At 53.3% G+C, this 19,666-nt stretch overlaps 1 protein-coding gene across 1 annotated transcript in view; it reads right to left on the reverse strand.

The window, feature by feature from the left end:
* The window catches only part of AKTIP (AKT interacting protein), a 47,395-nt gene that overhangs the window by 20,063 nt on the left and 7,666 nt on the right, over positions 1-19,666 (reverse strand). The window lies entirely within an intron of this gene.

A 19,666-nucleotide genomic window follows, 5' to 3' on the forward strand; every position in this document is an offset into this window, starting at 1 on the left:
GGGAATGAGAAGGGAACACAGAGGCACCCCTCGCTGGCTCCACATCTGTGCTGCGCAGGGCGTGTCAGCATGCCAAACTGCCTGCAAAGGATTGAAGATGAGCATCCTAAACCAGGCAGGTGTCTCTGACCAAGGCTGTGTAGGTGGAAACACAGGGGCGGAGGTGTCCATCACCCAAGGATCACGTGACCCAGCATCTCCGGACAAATGTGCTTTTGTCACAGGTTAGGCAGGGCTGCACTGGCTGCACTTGTCCGGCGGAATCAGCAGACTCAAGTAGGAAAGTGGATTAACCCGGGTTAACTCTGGGGTCAGCTGGAGGAGTGCCAGCTACCCAGAGAGCATGGGAGAAATCCCTCAGCCCCAAAGGCCAGCGGCCACAGCTTCACAGCAGTGTCATTGTACCCTCCACGCGTCCCGGGGTCTCTACCTCACACCACACAGCAGGCCCCATCTGGCCTCGGCTCCTCTTCCCTTTAGGAACAGTCACTGACCCCCGAGCTGGCTGTGCCAGGCCCAGACCTTCCGGAAGTGGGGGCTGATAGAAGGAGGCTGTGTCACCATTGCTTCGCTGGGCTGTAAAATGCAAGGTCACACAGAGGTGGCGGGTGGGGAGGAGCAAGGCGCTGCACGGCAGACAATCCCCAGGCCATCGCATGGCTCCCCTGCTACTACGCTGGTTCACACCACCACGCTCTGGTCAAACCGTATCACCTGCTCCCCTGGGCCCAGCTCCTGCTCTGACCTCACCCCCTGCCATGTTTCCTTCCCTCACTCCACTCCAGCCTCAGTGGACTCTGCCATTCTGTAACACCCCAGGTGCACTCCTGCCTCAGTGCCTTTGCACCTAACATCTGTGCACACACACACACCACCACCACCCCCCCAGATGTGGGCACAGCTCACTCACTCAGGCCTTTGCATTTTCTGCTCAAAGGCCTCCTCCTCAATGAGGTCTTCCCTGACTGCTTTATTCACATGAGCAGCTCCTCCCCGCCCAGCACCTGTGCTAACTTACTCCAGTGTCGATCACCTGTCACCAAACTAAACACGTTTACTTATGCTCTCGACCCCCACATCCATCCCTATGCTTCACCGACATAAACCCAGAGAAGGCAAGGATTTTTTTTTTTCCTTTCCTGGCTTTGATGACTCCTCCAGTTCCTATACCTTAAAAAAGTAAAAGGGCACGACCCACGGTAGGCACACGGGATGGGTGAACTGTGGCCCCACTGCCAATGCCATAGTTGCTGCCCTAACCCTGGCATCTCAGACTGAGCTCGCACTTGGAGGAAGGCCTTGAATGAGGTACTAAGGTGAAGTAGGGTCGTGTAGGCAGCCCCAGCCCATCTGCCCGGGGTCCTCGTAAGCAGAGGAAATCTGGACAGAGACTGGGGATGCGCTTGCAGAGGGCTGACCATGCGGAGAGGCAGCAAGGGGCTGGCATCTGCAAGGTGGGAATCCCACCCTGCCGGCACCTTGGCCTTGGCCTTCCGATGAGATGCCTGTGGGAGCCAGGCACGCCAGCCAGGAGTAGTTTCTGCCTGAGCCAGTGCCTGGGGGAGGCTGGAGGTGGTGGCTTGCTCTGAGCTGGGAGCCGGCCTCCTTGCTGTTCTCCTTCCTGGAGTGAGATGGGTGTCTGCTGAGCCCAGGGGAAGCCAGCTGGGGCTGAGCCCGTGTCCTCTCCCGCTGTGATGGCAACGTAGAGGAGCTTCTCATGGCATCTGATCCAGTGGCCAGCCATTGCCCAGGACACTCACTACCCTCAGACTCAGCAGACGCTGTTACCAGAAGGCCCATGAAGGCCACGGTCACGGTGGGGAGCAGTGCAGGACGTCGGCTGCCGGAGCGGACGCCCCAGCGGAGGGGACACTTGGTGAATTCTCGCTCCTCGGGTCCCTGTGATGGATGAGTGAGACAGGAGCTCCTGCCGTCCCTACCCTACAGAAGAGCAAACAGGCACGGGGTGGGGGAGGGGGAGGTGGCCACATCCCATCAGGAGAAGCAGAACTGGAATCCGGGTTTGTCTCTGCTCTTCTTCCAGCACCCCCCGTCCCCCACCAGGGGGCGACCTCGCTCCCCGGCTTGCCCTTTGTCCAAGGCCATCAGAGGGGGCCGACTAGCATCGGTGCAGATGAAACCGGGCTGACCAGGGTCGCCCATGCCTGCTCACCCTCTGTTTGGCCCCCGCCATGGGTCACAGAGTGCCCTGTGTTTGGGCTCTGGCAACGTCAGCCCTGGACACTGCGTTCACCAAGAATTAGCACTTGCCGTCTTCCAGTCGGGTCGCAGGCCACAGGAGCCTGATGGTGCTAGCACAGGCCGGGCCTGGCTGCGTGGGGTGGGGGAGGACACACAGCACTGCCTCGCAGCAGTGATAAGGTGAAGCTGAAAGCTCTGAGCAGGCACCCCCAGGGTGCAGCCCAGCGTCTGCACCTGCACCGATTCTCTGAGCGGCTAGAATTCCCTAGGCAGTGCAGCCCAGGCACGAGTCTGCATAAGGCAAACCTGAGAGTCCCGCCAGAGCTGAGCCAGGGGAGCCAAAACTTCTGGGCCGTGGCCAGGCCGAATGCCTGCTTATGCTGCTTCTAGAACCCCAAGGACCAGAGAACAAATGCCCCAAAATGGCCCCAGGCTGCCCATTTGCACCCTCCCCACCCCATCCAACACGCCCCCTCCCAGCAAAACAGCCAGGCGCTGTCTGCTGGGGCTGGATGCATGCCTGTGTGCCCCTGTGAGGGGCTCCAGCAAGGTGTCAGTTATCAACCCTGGGGCCGCAGCACCTAGCAAACTGCCCTTTGAGGCAGAAGGAATGCAGAGGGGATGCAGCGAGAGGAAGTGGCTGGTGCATCGCTCCCTTCCTGATGGGCCCGGGCTGGGCTTGCTCAAGGGTACAAGAGGCGCCACAGCGAGGTGGCCACAACAGCCGTCTTGTTAAATGACCCGTGAGTCTTACCCTGGCGAGAACCCTGGCAGGAAAGAGGCATTTCTTTGATTATGAAAAATTCAGTCCCCCACATTCGTCTTGGCTTGACCGAGTGGCTCCCCAAGGCATCCATGGCCTGTCTCCCTGTCTCTCTCTCCCGCTCTCTCATTTATTCAAAAGGGTCATGTTTTATTGTCGTTCGGCACTCTGCAAACCCAAGGGCAAAGCACCATTGTCAGTATTTAAAACACAACTTAGACAAACGAGAGAGCAACCGACCCCCCAAAAAGAGGGAGGGCCTGTCAATCAGCCGTGGCCCCCCGAGCTTCCGGAGTCAGTTTCCCGCAGTCTGCCACCTGTCCCTCATCCCAGGGAGCAGCCGTTAATGAAGTGCTCCGCAGCGCCTGGGCGAACCCTTCATGGAGCCGAGGGGAGGCCCGACACAGCCCGGGTGTCTCTCTGCCTGCGTAGGTCGCGGCTGTCACCGTCAGCTCACACGTGGGACGCCGGCCCACGTGTTGTGCAAACAGAGTCTGGAAAAGTCAGTTTTCTGCTCACCGCAACCTGTGTCACAGCCAGACCCTTGGCGAGCCTGGGTTTGGTTCGACAGCCACAGGGATGGCGTGCAGTCTCCAGTGACAGCAAATCCCTGTGCTCATTCCCCGCCTCCTGCGAGCTCCCCACCCAGGAAGCCTACCCGACAGCGGAGAAGGCAGACAGGTGCCAGAGGAGCAGCCCCACTGGAAATATCACGAGAGGTGGGGTTTGGCGCGGTGGTTAAGATACCATTCGGACGCACCTGGGTTCAAGCCCCGGCTCTGCTTCTGAGTCCAGCTTCTTGCTAGTGAGCTCCCTGGGAGGCAGCAGGTGATGGCTCAAATCCTTGGGTCCCTGCCACTCATGTGGGAGACCTGGGATTGTGCACCTGGCTCTGAGCTTTGACGTGGCCCAGCCCCTGCCCAGACTTTTGGGAAGTGAGACGGCAGATGGGAAATCTCTTTCTGCCTTTCAAGTTCAATAAAAAATTAATACAAACCTGTGAGTCAGATCATGAGAGATGACATACTTGTCGGCTCCGGGGAGCCATGAGCCACTTCCGCAGAGCTCAGGCTGAGTCGCTTCTTTGCCTGCGCTGGGCCAGGTTGCTAACCCTGTAGCTTGGGCCCTGGGAAGGGCGGACACTCAGCAGACAATGGCATTTACCTCTGGGACGCAGCCCCACGTAAACCCACAGGTTCACCTTGCACCACACCTCTCCCGCGTCTGTTGTCAGAGTCTCACGCATTTCCTGTGTCTAACACAGACACACACACACTTCCGGGAGCCCAGAGGAGCTGGAGCCATGCTCCAGATTCCTGGGTGGGAACAAGACCATGCACAGAAGCTGTGAGCCGCGACCTGGGGCCAATCACGCACAGGAAGCGACTCGGCTTGCCAAGCTGAAATGTGCCCTTCCCAACCCCTAAACCCCGTGATTCTGGAGATGTCAAGGGGGGAAACACTGCAAAGGCAACGCAGTGCAAGCCTCCAGTTTTGCAAAACAGAAGCCCAGGAAGATGGAGGTCTTGGCGGTCTGTCGGCTACCGAGCTGTGCTTTGGGGCTGTGTGTGTGCACGCAGCGTGAGCATGCGTGCGTGTGCATATGCGCGTGCAAGGCGGCTGGGAAGGTGGGTAGAGAGGCAGAGGACGTCTGTCCTTCTGCAGATCACTGCGGATTTTCTCGACTTCGCAGGTGGAACTGAAGATAAATGGATTAGCCAGGTGAATAAACCTGTATTAAAAACTTTCTGAAAAATCAATTCGAGAGAAGAGATTTGGGAAAATAAAATATGATCAGCTGTGTCAGAGAGCTTGAATAAATCGATGCCCGCGAGTCTGGTGAACAATTTCTGATTTGCGGCTCTCACCAGCTCCTGGCGGGCGATCGCTCTTGCGGTAATTGGACTGTGGGATGAAGCCAGGCCAGAGTGAAAGGCACTGAACACGATGTTTCTTCAAGTGAAAATTAATTTATTTGCTGACCAACAAAGACCACAAAGTAATTCCAGAATTTTAAGGCTGGTGAGACATCATAAAATCATTTATGCTTTTCACCCCTTCAATTAGACTTGGAAATGAAAAAAAACGGGTCTCCCCATCCCCATGCGTCGCGTTCAGCCAATCAGAGAGGAGAGAAGCATCCAGAGCGCCTGACTCCAGAAGGCAGAGGAGGAGGGCAGGTTCCACATGGACCTGCAGAGAACCAACTCCCACGCATGGCGTGGAGGGCGACAGACACATGGTAGAGAGTGGGAAGGGGCTTTCTCTTCTACGCTGTACTTTCCCCACACAGGAGCAGAAGCTGGGGCTTGGTGTTATGGCGCAGCATCCCATGTGGGCCCTGATTTGAGCCCCAGCCGCTCCACTTCCAATCCAGATCCCCGCGAATGCACCTGAGAAAGCAGCGGAAGACGGCCCCAGTGCTTGGGCCCCTGCAATCCACGGGGAGACCCGGAGGGGTTTCCAGGTTCCTGGCTTTGGCCTGGCCCAGCCCTGGACATTGTCAGCATTTGTAGAGTGAACCAGAGGATGGATGATCTCTCTCTCTCTCTGCCTTTCAAATAATCAATCTTTTTTAGAAAAAGAGAAATTAAAGGGATGTTGCTGTTGCAGTTTAGATGCCCACCTCTGCCTTCCTGCCAGTGCTGACCCTGGGAGGCAGAGGTGATGGCTCACATGGTTGGGCTCCTGCCACGTGTGGGAGACTTGGACTGAGCTCCTGGCTCCCAGTCTGGCCCACTTCAGGCTGTTGGGGGTATTTGGGAAGTGACTCAATAGACAGACCTATCTATCTACCTACCTACCTACCTACCTACCGAGAGAGAGATAATAGCGAGCTTGAGATCACCTATCAAATAAGTAAAAGTTGCTTTTGGCACTGGAGTGAATCTGCCTCAAAAAACAAACAAACAAACAAACAAACAAAAAAAAACGAGTCCAGTCCACTGTTGAAATCAAAGGAAGACCTAGGCTGTGGTGTGCACTGCAGTGGGCGAGGTGGCCAGGCGTGGGCTGGAAACACTGCAGCTGGCCCTCTGTGAAAGTGGCATAGCTGTCTTGGTATTTGAATCATTCAAAAAGGCCACACTGTACTTAGCAGGTAAAGCCACCATCTGCAGCGCCCGCATCCCATATGGGCACCAGTTTGAGTCCCTGCTGCTCCACGTCCGATCCAGCTCCCTGCTAATGTGCCTGGGAAAGCAGAGAATGACCCCAATACTTGGGCTCCTGCACCCATGCAGGAGACCCAGATGAAGCTCCTGGCTCTTGGCTTCAGATCATCTCGTCTCCAGCCGTTGCAGTCATTTGTGGAGTGAAATAGTGGATGGAAGATCTCTGTCTCTTCTCTAACTCTTTGAAAAAATAAATCTTTTTTTTTTTTTTTTTTTTTTTGACAGGCAGAATGGACAGTGAGAGAGAGAGAAACAGAGAGAAAGGTCTTCCTTTCTCTGTTGGTTCACCCTCCAATGGCCGCCACAGCCGGCACACTGCGGCCGGCGCACCGCGCTGATCCGATGGCAGGAGCCAGGTGCTTCTCCTGGTCTCCCATGGGGTGCAGGGCCCAAGCACTTGGGCCATCCTCCACTGCACTCCTGGGCCACAGCAGAGAGCTGGCCTGGAAGAGGAGCAACCGGGACAGAATCCGGCGCCCCAACCGGGACTAGAATCCGGGGTGCCGGCGCCGCAGGCGGAGGATTAGCCTAGTGAGCTGCGGCGCCAGCAAAATAAATAAATCCTAAAACAAACAAACAAACAAAAACAAAACAAAACAAAAAAAAAAACAAAAACAAAAACCCACCCACACACACACACCCCTTTCTTGAGCTTCAAGTGGCAAAGCCAGTCCAAGACCCTGTAGCCCTAGGGTTTGCATCTCTTCTGTAGGCTGCAGTTTCTCCCTTCTCACCCCCGCCATACCAGCTCAGCGGCCACTCCTGCAGGCGCTGCTCCCACTGCCTGGGAGGCTTCTCCTCGTTCAGACCTCAGCTAAAACGTCAGGTCCCCGAGGAGAGCGTCTCTGAGCCCATCTTCTTCTTCAGTCACTGTCACGTTTCCTTTTAAGCAGCTTTTCTTTCATTTATATGTGAATGCCAGAGACATAGAGGGGTCACAGAGACCTTCCACTGGCTCACTACCCAAATGTCCATAACCGCTAAGGCTGGGCCAGGTGGGAGCCGGGAGCCAGGAACTCCATCTGTGTCCCCAGTGTGGGGAGGCAGGGACCCAAGTGCTTGGGCCATCATCTGCCTCCCAGGGTGCGCCCCAGCAAAAAGCTCAAATCAGAAGCAGAGACACTCTAATGACGTGGGATATGGGCATCCCAGGGGCATCTTCAAACGCTTGCCACTGTCCTCCTTTATTTTCCTCCAGTATCCTCCCTATAATCTTTGTTTGCTTGATTGCTGTCTAGCGCCCTGCTAAAACACAAAGCTTCCGTGAGTATAGGAATGCTTTCCATGCTTGTTTGCAGATCATGGTTACACCTTGAGTTATTTTTTCCTAATTTCACATGTTTTTGAGTGGGATGTATTTTGGTAGACAGCATATTGTAATAGTGTGTGAATTTGTACACAATTGCATAATTGTGTATAAATTGTTTATAAATTTCATGTTTTGCCTTTTTGGCAGTATTGTAATACATTTATAGTGTTGGTGTTTATGGAGAGGTAAATAGTGTATTATTGCAAATGCTCAATTATTCGGATGCAATAAATTTGTGTAAAACATTTAAAAAAAAGGAATGCTTTCCTTGCAATTTTTATTTATTTGAAAGGCAGAGAGATACACATAGAGAGATCTTCCATCTGCTGGTTCACTCCCCAAATGCCCATGACAGCCAGGGCTGGGCAGACAGACACAGAGAGCTGGGAACTCAATCTGAGTTTCCCATGTGGGCAACAGAGACCCAAGTACTTGATTCACCACCTGCTGCTTCCCATGGTGTCCTCTAGCAGGAAGCTGGAGGGGAGAGCTGTGTCACAACTCACATCCAGGCCTTGACATGGTATGCAGGTGTTCTAAGCAGCATCTTCACTGTTGTACCGAATACCTGACCCTGTAGTGGTCTTTTCCAAAAATATTTATTTATTTGAAAGGCAAAGTTACAGAGAGGCAGAGGCAGAGAGAGAGGAGAGGGATCTGCTGGTTCATTCTCCAAATGTCTACAAGGAGCCAGGAGCTTCTTCAGGGTCTCCCACACAGATGCAGGGGCCCAAGGACCTGGGCCATCTTCTTCTGCTTTCCCAGACCACAGCAGAGAGCTGGATCGGAAGTGGAGCAGCCGGGACTCGAACCAGTACCCACGTGAGATGCTGGCACCATGGGTGGTGGCTTTACTGGCTGTGCCACAGCACCGGCCATCATGTAGTGATCTTATTTCCTCACCATCCAGCTCAGTGCCTGATACACAGCACGTTCTATGTCCATGGTTGCCAAATAGAAGGGGTGAACAGTCCAGAGCATCAGACGCTCCCAGGGATGAGTCATCCTGCCTGGGTAAGCACTGATCCTCCATTTCTCAAAGGAACTTCAAGGATTATCTCACCTTGAGGGACCAAAACCCTCGAGGGAATGAATTTCTCCATTTTGTTTTGACCGAAACATGGTCAAACATGGTGCATGGGGCACCGCAAGAAGCAAAGAAAAAGGGTATGAAACACTAACTTTGCTTAGGGTCCTCTTTTGCCAAGTGATGTTTGGGGTGCAGTGTCAAGAACTATCTGTAAGGGAAAGCAGTCTCATAGAACTCCGAGGTGGAAAAGACAACAACACTCCGAGGTGGAAAAGACAAACACTGGGGCCATTGCTGAGGCATAGGAGGCTAAGCCTCCATCTTTGACACTGTCATCCAATATGGCTGCCAGTTCCAGTCCCGGCTGCTCCACTTCCAATCCAGCTCTCTGTTAATGGCCTGGGAAAGCGGTGGAAGATGGCCCAAGTGCTTGTCCCCTACACCCATGTGGGAGAACTGGAAGAAGCTCCTAGCTCCTGGCTTTGGGTTGGCCCGGCTCCAGCTATTGCGGCCATTTGGAGAGTGAACCAGTGGATGAAGACCTCTCTGTAACTCTCTCAAATAAATGAATCTTTTTTTAAAAAAAAAAAAGACAAACACTTTGGTAGTAAGCACAGCATGCTGGGAAATGTGCTAGACAAGCGCTCACTGGTATAGCACCTGTGGCACCTGAAAAAGTGCAAATGCACATCCCCTAGGTCCTAACAATTCTACTTCTAGTATCCTGTAGTTCTAGAAACAAACATGGGAAATCACAGGTATACCAAGTTATTAGCTGCAGCCAAAGACTGGGAACAATTTAAAAGTTTCTTCGTGGGTGTGGGGCAGTGAAGTTACAGGATAACCAGAAAATGAAATATAAGGAGAAAAAATGAGGAAGTTCTCTGTGTACTAATACATGTGTCTTCAAGATGTGCTCAGTGAACAGTAGGTATACGCTACTGTGTGTGTAAACAGTAGGTACATGCTACTATATGTGTCAAACATGGGCAGAGGGAAAACGTGTATACATGCTCAAGTGTGCACGTGTACACACACACGTGTGCATGCAAAGAACACCTCAGGAAGAACGTTCGAGAAACTGGGCTCCTGATTGACTTTGAGAAAGGGGTCAGGTGGCCAAGTTGGAACTGGTTGTGATGGGCATACTTGTTGACAAGGGTGAGAGGCAGACTGTTTACTTCTGAACTCAGACCACACCATGAATAAATCTCCTATACAAAAACCCTAGAATCAAACAAATGAAGCCATAGATCTAGTACGAACGCAGTTAAGAGGCAGAAAATTCTGTGTTTCCGTTTCGCCACGTGAACAAGTCAGCAGAGCTTGGTGCCCTCCTTTCCTCCCGATAAGAGGTCATCTCGACAGGGAACGCCTTCCAAGCCCAGGTGGGGACTGCCCTGCTGCTCTGGTCCTGGCTGGCGTCTCCGCATGTCCCTGAACCCAGGCTTCTGCTGGGACCTCCTCTCTGTGTCCTTTCACTTGCGTGGGGGCCGCAGCCAGTCAGCACACTGGTGGCTTCCTTCCTGGGTCTCCAGCCAGGACCTCTCTCCTGATGGCGACTCCTCACCTCCAGGTTCTGGAACCAACCGCTCACTCAACTCCTCTGCCATCCCCAGGCACGCATGCCCGGCTTCCTCGGTGGACCTCATCCTCCACAGACTTCCTGCTCCATAAAAGGCTGCTACCCTTCCCGTCACTAGGGCCCCATCGCCTCAGCAACCCCCTCTCCTCCCACACCCTGTGATCAACTTGTCAGTGAACCAGGTCAGCTCTACCTTCAACAGCATCCCAAATCCATTCGGTTCTGGCCACCCAGCCAGCCACCTTCCTGGCCTGCCCACAACCAACATGTGCCTAGACTACTGGTTAAGCATCTGGACTGCTTGCTGCATGCTTGCTCTGCAAACCCAGCCAACAGAAGCCTGTTAATACCTGACTCAGCGCGTGTCGTTCCCTCCCCGTAGGTCCCTTTCTCTGGAAAACCCAGCAACGTTCCACAAAGCCAGCTCTCCTGTCTCAGTGTTTCTGGCCACAGCTGCCTCCTGGCTCTCCCTTGAATGCTCCCAGCCCAGGGCCATCTCATCTAGCTGGGAATTTCTTCTTCCAAGCAACCACGTGTTAGCTTCCTCACTTTTTTTTTTTAAGATTTTTTTTTTTTTTTGGACAGGCAGAGTGGACAGTGAGAGAGAGAGACAGAGAGAAAGGTCTTCCTTTGCCGTTGGTTCACCCTCCAATGGCTGCCGCGGCCAGCGCGCTGCGGCCGGCGCACCGCGCTGATCCGATGGCGGAAGCCAGGAGCCAGGTGCTTTTCCTGGTCTCCCATGGGGTACAGGGCCCAAGCACCTGGGCCATCCTCCACTGCACTCCCTGGCCACAGCAGAGAGCTGGCCTGGAAGAGGGGCAACCGGGACAGAATCCGGCGCCCCGACCGGGAATAGAACCCGGTGTGCCGGCGCCGCTAGGCAGAGGATTAGCCTAGTGAGCCGCGGCGCCGGCCTAAGATGTTCTATTTATTAATTTGAGAGGGGGGAAGGAGGAAGGGGAAGGGGGGAGAGGGAGAGGAAGGAGAGGGGGAAAGGTCTTCCATCTACTGAATTACTCCCCAAATAGCCACAAAGGTGGGAGCTGAGCCATTCTGAAGCCAGGAGCCTCCTCCAGGTCTCCCATGCAGGTGCAGGGGCCCAAGGACTTGGGCCATCTTCTACTGCTTTCCCAGGCCATAACAGGGAGCTGGACTGGGAGTGGAGCAGCTGGGACTCAAACTGATGTTCCAATACAGGATGCTGATATCACAGGCAACATCTTAAACTGCTGCTCCACCATACTGGCCCCAGGTTTTTTGGTTATATCAGAGGAAACTGGGAATTAAAAATTAATTTTAATGGGAGGTTCCCTAAATTTTAAATGTAGGGAAAAATTTTTAAAAAGTAGCTAAAAAAATTCTCAGAGAATTTAATAAACTATATCCTAAAGAGTACTCGTTTGTGACCTCTGTATAAATGTTGGCCTGCAGAAAGCCGAGCCCACCTCACTGGTGAAGGGGTGTCCCTGGGATGGATGCCTTCTGTTGGCAGGTAGAATATGGTAGAAGGGCAGGCATTTGGCATTGCACTTAAGATGCCACATGGTTGGGTGTCCACATCCCGTACTGGAGTGCCTGGCTGCAAGTCCCAGATCCCCTCCCAATTCCAGCTTCCTCCTACCCTGAGAGGAGGTGGTGATGGCTCAAGTAGTTGGGTCCCTGCTACCCTGGCTTTGGCCTGGCCCAGCCATGGCTTTGTGAATATTTAGTAGATCTCTCTGTTGCCTCTCAAAAAAAGCAAATAAAAGGGGCTGGCATTGTGGTGAAGCACGTAAAGCTGCTACCTTTGATACTGGCATCCCATATGGACGCAGATTCGTGTCCCGGCTGCTCCACTTCTGATCCAACTCCCTGCTAATGTGCCTTGGAAAGCAGCAGCAGATGGCCCAAGTGCTTAGGCCCCTGTACCCACATGGGAGACCTGGAAGAAGCTCCTGGCTTCAGCCTGGCCCAGCCCCGGCTGTTGTGGCCATTTGGGGAGTGAACCAGAGGATGGAAGATCTCCCACTCTCCTTCTCTCTGTAATTGTGCCTTTCAAATAAATATTTTTTAAAATGAAAAATTTAAAATAAATCTGAAAAATGGTAGGGCAAGTTCTATTTTACCTCCCCTCGTTTTCTAGGGAGGGTGGATTATGCTGGCAGAAGTGTCTTATTATTACAGAGTTCAGAGTTGATGGCTGCCCTGGTGTCGGCTCCTCCAGTTACTGAGGACTTTCAAGGAAATGAAGTACTGCAAATCCGTGTGAGCAAGCAAGCTGGGAGCAGCCACCCGAGCATCAGTGCTTACAAGGGGAGCAAAAGCAGGGAGAAGACTGAGGGCAAGTGGGGCGAGTTGGAGACACAGGCGAGGAGACAGACCGAGAAGAAGGCGGGCCACATAGAGATTCATCCACCAAGAACTGGCAGGGGTGGGTGTTCAGTGCTCTTTCCTTGGTCCTTACACTCATCTTTAGTCACACACATAGTCGCCCCTTGGTATCCATGGGTTCCACAATCTGGAATTCACCCAACTATGGATCAAAAATACTTGGAAAAGTGGTGGGCATTGTGCCACAGCAGGTTGTCATTGCTTGCGATGCCTACAGCCTGTATCCCAGTGCCTGATTTGAATCCTGCCTCCACTTCACATCCAGATTCCTGCTAACGTGTACCCTGGGAGGCAGCAGGTGATGGCTCAAATACTTTAGACCCTACCACCTGTGTGGGAGGCACGGATGGAGTTTCTGGCTCCTATCTTTGGCCTGGCCCAGCCCTGAATGTTGTGAGCATCTGGGAGTGAACCAATGGATGAAGATACCCATCCCCTCACCCCTCACCTGCCTGCATCCTTGCCCTTTCAAATATAAAATAAACTTGAAAAATATTTGGGAAAAAAAAGTCACACCTGTATTGAACGTGTACTTTATCTGCCTATTGCCTAGACTACACAGTATCAGAATGACCTACATAGCATTTCCATTGCTTGAGGCATTCTAAGTGGTATTAGGTGCCACACAGGAGGCCACGTGTGGCTTACATGGGAGCACTACATCCTTTTCTATAAAGGACTTGAGCATCTGCAGATTTAGCTCTGCAGGAGGTCCTGGAACCAGTACCCTATGAGTGAATGCCACAGGTGACCACAAACCCACGGTTGGCGCCAATCACATTCATCTTAAAGATGGAGGGACCATGAGTCACCATTACCGAATTAGTTTTAAATTTTGGTTAAGGGGCTGGTGCTGTGGCGCAGCAGGTTAACGCCCTGGCCTGAAGTGCTGGCATCCCATATGGCGCCAGTTCTAGTCCTGGCTGCTCCTCTTCCGATCCAGCTCTCTGCTATGGCCTGGGAAAGCAGGAGAAGATGGCCCAAGTCCTTGGGCCCCTGCACCAGTGTGGAAAACCCGGAAGAAGCTTCTGGCTCCTGGCTTTGGATCGGCACAGCTCCAGCCGTTGCAGCCAATTGGGGAGTGAACCATCAGATGAAAGCTCTCTGCCTCTCCTCCCTCTGTGCAACTCTTTCAAATAAACAAATCTTTAAAAAAATTTGGTTAACAGTTGGCAGCACTGACACAGATTCCTCTTCTAGGTATACTAGGTACTTCAAAAAGTAAATGAAAAGTGGAATTCAGAGATGTTTATTTTGGTACAAAACAGCTTTCAAGGTCATGTATACAAGGAGTCTTTAAAAACTTTATGCATTTCTTTTCATAATACTTCTTGAAATTCAGATTTTTTTAAAAGATAATTTATCTTATTTACTTATTTGTAAGTCACATTTGTGGAAAGGAGGGGGGGAGATTGATTGTCTTCTATCTGCTGATTCACTCCCAAATGACCGATCAGTAGGGCAGGGCCAAGTTGAAGCCAGGAGCCAGAAACTCCATCTGAGTCTCCCATGTGGGTGGCAGGGACATTGGCTGCTTCCCAGCCATGTTAGCAGGGAGCTGGATTGGAAGCAGAGTAGCCGGGACTTGAACCAGCGCTGATATGGGACATGGGCATCCCAAGCAGCGGCTTAAACCACTGCGCCACAACGCCCTCACCAGTTTTTTCATGAAATGCGTTTTCTTGGTTCTTGAAATCCATGAATAGTTTTTTTTTTGATAACATGCATTTTTCCATGAACTTTTTCAAGACCCTTCACATATATGGATTTCAGAAAATGTTTATATCAAACTTATTTTTTGATAGGCAGAGTGGATAGTGAGAGAGACAGACAGAAAGGTCTTCCTTTTGCCGGTGCACCACGCTGATCTGAAGGCAGGAGCCAGGTGCTTGTCCTGGTCTCCCATGCGGGTGCAGGGCCCAAGGACTTGGGCCATCCTCCACTGCACTCCCGGGCCACAGCAGAGAGCTGGCCTGGAAGAGGGGCAACCGGGACAGAATCCGGCGCCAAACTTATCTTTTAATTCCATCCTTCCATGAAGTTTTTATATATCCAAATTAATAACAGATGTTCAAATAAAAACTTGCACATAGGGGCAGGTGCTGTGGCACAGCAGGTTAGGCTGCAGCTTGCCAGGCCCGCTTGTCATATCCCAGTGCTGATTTGAGTCCCATCTACCCTGCTTCCTATCCAGCTCCCTGCTAGTGCTTTCTGGGAAGCAGCAGATGTTGGCTCAAGTACTTGAGTCTCTGACATCCACGTGGAAGACCCGGATGGAGTTCCTGGCTCCTGGCTTCTGCTCAGCCCAGCCCTGTGGACCCGCAGAGGGAAGACCTGTGTGTATGTGTGTGTGTGTGTGTGTGTGTGTGTGTGTGTGTTTCCCCCCTAACTCTGCCTTTCAAATAAATAAATCTTTTTTTTTTTTTAAAGTGTGTTTAGAATTAAGGCCCTTTTAATGCCAGAGATGGGGAGGATCAATCGAGAGACTCTAGTTGTCTTTTTTTGACAGGAAGAGTGGACAGTGAGAGAGAGAGACAGAAGGGTCTTCCTTTGCCGTTGGTTCACCCTCCAATGGCCGCCACGGCCGGCGCTCTGAGGCCGGCGCACCGCGCTGATCCGAAGGCAGGAGCCAGCTGCTTCTCCTGGTCTCCCTTGGGGTGCAGGGCCCAAGTACTTGGGCCATCCTCCACTGCACTCCCGGGCCACAGCAGAGAGCTGGCCTGGAAGAGGGGCAACCGATATAGAATCCGGCGCCCCGACCGGGACTAGACCCTGTTGTGCCGGCGCCGCAAGGCGGAGGATTAGCCTAGTGAGCTGCGGCGCCGGCCAATCGAGAGACTCTAATGCTCTGTCCCCACCTTGTGGGAGACTGGAAACCTGGGGACCCGCGCCAGAGTGGCTGCAGGCGGTGTCTGGACACCCAGTTTAGTAGGGACCAGTGGGGGCAGGCGCACAGCACTCAGGGATCCTGCATCTGTTTTTTTTTTTTTCCCTTTTTCTATACTCATTGTACCATACAGCATGTTTCAAACACTGACATATAATTCCCTCATGATAAAATAAAGCCAAAGTTTATCTGATAACAACATACACCACTCAGTCTTCAAACATTAATGCACCTTTAGCTCTCAGAACCTCAAAGAATTTGTAGAATCTTCACCAACCCAGTAAGAACTGAGGACGCTCAGAGCCCCACAGGGGCACCCAGCTCGTTCCTCGGCAACAGACTGAAGGCCACGTGCAAACCTTAACTGCTTCACCCCCTGAAGAACAGGCTTGTCGTAGGTTGCACCTTGGGGACTGGGGCACACGCATCCTTTATGTGACAATCTCTTGGCCTTGTATCCCCGTCTGCACGCCCCGTCCGGCCAGGTGGAGCGCCCTGTGCAGCGTGGAGAGCTGGCGGTGCTGCCCGCAGTGGACCCTCAGGAGAAAGTGCGTCACATCCCACTGCTTCTTTCTCCACAGCTCCTGCATGTTCCCGTATGTGCCCACCCTGGATGACCTGCTCGCTGCCCGCAGACCTTGTGTCTGTTTTTGACACTTTTCAAAAAATTTTTTTTGAAAAGTAGAGAGGCCACCTGCAGTGCTGGCATCCCACATGGGCACAGGTTTGAGTACCGGATGCCCCACTTCCAATCCAGCTCCCTGCTAACGTGCCTGGGAAAAGCAGAAGATGGCCCAAGTGCTTGGGCCCGTGCTACCCAGGTGTTACCCCTGGCTCCTGGCTTTGGCCTGGCCCAGTCCTGGCTGTTGCAGCCACCTGGGGAGTGAACCAGCAGATGAAAGATATTTCTGTGATTTTCAAGTAAATAAATATTAGGAAGGGAGGAAGGAAGACACCGAGGGGAATCTTCCATCTGCTGGTTCACTCCATAAACACCCACAACAATCTGAACTAGACCAGGCTGAAGCCAGGAGCAGGCAACCCAATCTAAGCACCCCACATGAATGTACCAAGCACCTGAGCTGTCACTGCTGCCTCTCAGTGTGTGTGATAGCAGGAAGTTAGAATTAGCAGAGGCAGGACTTGAACCCAGGCTCTCAGATGTGAGATGCTGCACACTGAGCAGTGTCTGAATGGCTGCACTAAAAGCCTGCCCTGAGACTTTACCGGAGGACACAGAAAGCACTTTGGAGTTCCAAACCGCCCGACCAGGGCGATGACACAAGCTCTCCTCGGGCTTGGCGTGAGGCTGACCTCCTTGGATAAGGAAAGCCTGGGTCCTCAGGTGGCAGGCAAGCTGGTGACGAGTCCCTAGTGGCAGCAGCTGCCTCCTCCTCCCAGCGTCTGCTTGCTCTCTGGGCTCCTCCTGGCCACGCTGTGCCCTCCACACGATGTCGGGCTGGACCAGCAGCTTCCAGAGCCTTCGTCCTCTTGGCCTCCTCAAGTCTCAGCGCTTCTGTCTTCAGCAACAGGGCAAGCACGACCCTCACCCCAGAGGGTCTCTATAGACCTGTAGGGAGATGGTTGCTATGGGACTGCTGGTGAGAGTTGGCTCCTACCTGTTCGACCAGACGTGAACAAGTATGGGGCTGGCCCTGGGCTCATGGCTGAGATTGTTAAGAGAGCATCTCACGTCACCCTCCCCGCTGCCCAGCGCCAATCCATGCTCCGTGAAGAGCAGGTCTTGGTGGGAATCACCCAAGCACAGCCATTGACAGCTTGGAAGTTAACTGTAGTTTCTCCCCAGCCACACCCTGCCGGCCCCTGCCTCCAGATCAGGGCAACACAGTGGCAGTCCCAGGCTGGACGTGCAGTCCTCCCGTGACTTCAGGCCGGCTGGGTTTTCCCACTCCTGCAGGCCAGCACAAACCCCTCCGTGAGGCTGCCTCGGCCGGTCAGTCAGGCCCGCACCTGCCTCCCAGCTGCTCGGCTCCAAGAAGCAGCACATGTGCACGTGCAGGTGTCAAGAGGACTGAGCACAGCCCCGGGCTCCTGGCCAGCTGCACGGCCCTCTTACTCTGCACGCCAGCCGGAGTGTCCGGCCACCATCAAGCTGATGGAGTACGCCGGCCAGCCGGCCGGGCCGTAAGCTTAGCGTTCCACAGAGACAGTCACCGGGGGGCCCCTTTGATTTCCAGGGGGCACCGGGGCTTCCCGCTGCACCCCCTGTCAGGCCGGCCCTTTGAACAAGCTCACTCCATAATTTAGAGTTTGAATCTCGTCTTAAATGGCAGTTAAAAATTGTATGTGGCAGTTCACAATGAAATTTAGCTTGACAGCTTGGACATAAAACTAAAAATAAATGACTTCACATCCAAATAATAAGTAATAACAATGTTAGCCTGCATAAGAATAGCAGGGCTGGATTCAAATACAATATTAATTTTAGGAATATGAGTGACTGGGGAGAGACAGAGGCAAAGAAACAAATCCTTCATATAGCAATCGTCTCCTGTTATCCCCCAGGCAACTGGCTGCCTTTCACCTCCGCGGCACAGCAATTATGTGGTGTAATGGAGGCAGCGCAAATAAGCAGAAAGATTTTATTAAACCAAATGAGCAAATCATCTGCGTATTATTACGATTTGATTGACACTGACAAGTGTGGAGCAGGCGCGGCTGGGACTATGATAAAGAAGCCTGCAGAAAAGCTCTTGATAATGTTACTCTTGATAAAGTTGCCTGGCCACCCTCTCTGAGTAAATAAAGGGGAGAGGAATGCCACGCATATTAATTCATCCCATGCACAAGCTACTGGAGGAAGAGAGGGGGGAAAAAAGTTGCAATGGGTTCAGCATGTGGCATTTTCTATGAATACCAAAATTGCATTCATGATTCACACAGACTTTGTGATAATATATTAATATTAAAACTAAAGGTCATTCCACATAACAGTTAAGCTGCCTGAGCTTCAACCTTTATGCCAATAACAGAATCTGGAAAGTGAGTGAGAAATATTTGAATACTCTGAAAAAAAATTATTTTATTTGGGAGGCTTGCCGACTTCCGTTAGCTTGGGTGGCCCCTCACCCACCGGCCTTCTCTGGGGACAATTAAAGGGCTACCTGGAGGGTGGCTGCATCTGAGACAGCTGGTGCTGAGCTGGGAAAGGTGTTTAATTGCCACAGGCCTTCGGGCCCTCGTCCCCGGCTGCGTCCCACTAATGACTCCCTTATGAGCTGGCGGATTGCGCGCTGCCACCCCCGTGGCTCCACAGAGTCAGCACAAAACTTTCTGTGGCTGCTCGGGGCGCTCAGAGCAAAGGGCCCGGCTCGAGGACGGCTCTGTCTAGGACGATTTAGGGGGAGGCCTGCCTGGAGGCAGGGGGCCGGCCGTGATGACCTCCGGAGCTCCCTCCAGGGGGTGGTTTGCTCTGATTCTGTCAGAGCCACGGAGTGTCCTGGTAGGGTGGGAGGGTGCCTTGTGCAAAGGAGGCCCGAGTGTCTGCGTCCAGGTGCTGAGCACGTGTGGCAGGGGGCGGGCTGTTCCCACTGTCAGAACAACTGGTCTCCAGACAGGGGACTTCGCACTACTGCAAAGTTGACCTGGCCCTTGGCCACACAGGCCGATTCACAAGCCTGGTCTGCTACTGCTGTGGGTACTGAGAGCCCGAGGACCGGGGTGGGCTTGCCCAGGCATGCCAAAGCCCACTGTGCTTCCAGAATGAAGACGGCCACATTCAGTGACCTAACTGAGCCGGAAATTGGCCATGGTGGGAGCGTTCACACTGTGGGAAGTGCCCAGGGCCGTGAACGAGGGCTCAGCCCCCAGGGCTGACTCAGGACTCGGATGTGGGGGACTTCACCTCCGCCACGTTGCCGGGCTGCTGTGTAGACATGTGGCTTTTCCCCCCAGGATGGATCGAGTCCTCACAAACTCCAATTCCATGGAGAGTCAGAGGGGAGAAAAGGCGAGATTGAGACCAAACTAACATGATTCTCTGGGTAACTTTCTGTCACTTTGGGGAGAATAACGCAGGTGCTCCGACTCCTCCACCTTCCACCTGTCCAGTCGGCGGCCCTCCAGCGTGGCACCTGAGCAGGGCATGACTTCAGGGCCCGGGTCCCTCTGAGGGTGCCCCTGGCCACCCTGCAGAATTCTGAGCTGGAAGACTCCTGACCTGGTCTCCTGCAGCCTCACCATCCGCAGGAAAACGCTGCCCACTGCACACCGCCCCGTCCCTGTCCCAGCCTCTCGGCCCAGGTGGGCCTCCCTTGTCTTCTGCTGTGCCTTAGCCCCCTGGAGGAGGAAGCCCCTGGGTTGCCTCCCCACCTCCAGGGAGCAGAG

This window comes from Oryctolagus cuniculus, chromosome 18 (assembly GCF_051225735.1).
Source record: "Oryctolagus cuniculus isolate XC-2025 breed Fujian yellow rabbit chromosome 18, ASM5122573v1, whole genome shotgun sequence".
NCBI lineage: Eukaryota > Metazoa > Chordata > Mammalia > Lagomorpha > Leporidae > Oryctolagus > Oryctolagus cuniculus.